The sequence below is a fragment of the Sinocyclocheilus rhinocerous genome, unplaced genomic scaffold (assembly GCF_001515625.1).
Source record: "Sinocyclocheilus rhinocerous isolate Xijiao unplaced genomic scaffold, SAMN03320098_v1.1 scaffold1473, whole genome shotgun sequence".
NCBI lineage: Eukaryota > Metazoa > Chordata > Actinopteri > Cypriniformes > Cyprinidae > Sinocyclocheilus > Sinocyclocheilus rhinocerous.
In genome coordinates this window covers 529018-529789 of record NW_015638582.1, presented here as the reverse complement: position 1 = coordinate 529789, position 772 = coordinate 529018, and the positions used below count along the sequence as shown (strand labels likewise).

General features: G+C 45.6%; 1 protein-coding gene across 2 annotated transcripts in view; it reads left to right on the top strand.

Annotated features, from left to right (window-relative positions):
* zc3h15 (zinc finger CCCH-type containing 15) overlaps nt 1-772 on the top strand; it is an 11302-nt gene that overhangs the window by 6864 nt on the left and 3666 nt on the right. The gene's annotated exons all lie outside the window — the stretch shown is intronic.

The following is a 772-nucleotide window of genomic DNA, read 5'->3' as shown; positions in this document are numbered from 1 at the left end:
TTAGGGTGCTTTCGCACTAGCACTTTTGGTGCGCACCCGGGTTCGATTGACGTCAGAGTTCGGTTCGTTTGGATGATGTGAATGCTGTCTTCCGAACTCGGGTGCGCACCCACGAACCGTACCGGAGTCCGCTTAAAAAGGGTGGTCTGGGTTACGGTTCAAGTGAACTCCGGTACGGTTCGCTGCTGATGTGAACGCAATCGTACCAAATCACGGAAGTGAACCGCTATTAATGACGTATTATTTGATAAAAATTTGTGTTTTTCACTCACTTTTTTGACGAGCGTGACTGACGCGCTACAAGCAGAGAGCTGTATATCTCATTTCTGTTCACCTTCAGAGTACTTTAGAGCATTTGCAGTACATTCGTATGTGCCGTTATGTACTGAAGCTTTGGAAACAAAACCAACGGTTCAAAAACATAAATATAAAATTGAAGAGAGCCTTGCTACGCATTTTGCCGTCTTCTCCTGCCCCATCGTTACTAAGCAACGGGGTAAACAGCTGCTGGCTTGATGACGCAAACGAACCGCGGTTCGGACCCAAATAATATAATGTGAACACAGTCCAGCGGGGGAGGGCGGAGCAATCGAACTCGGATTCGGACCAAGCAATCGAACCAAGTGTGAAAGCACCCTTATTGTAAGCCTAAACAGATATTTCCTGAAAAGGTATATCTCAATTCTGATTACTTGATTGGAATGTTGTTCCAGAATCAACAAGGATGTTGATCCAGGAACATGTTGTACTTGGTGAAATCACGCTCACCATG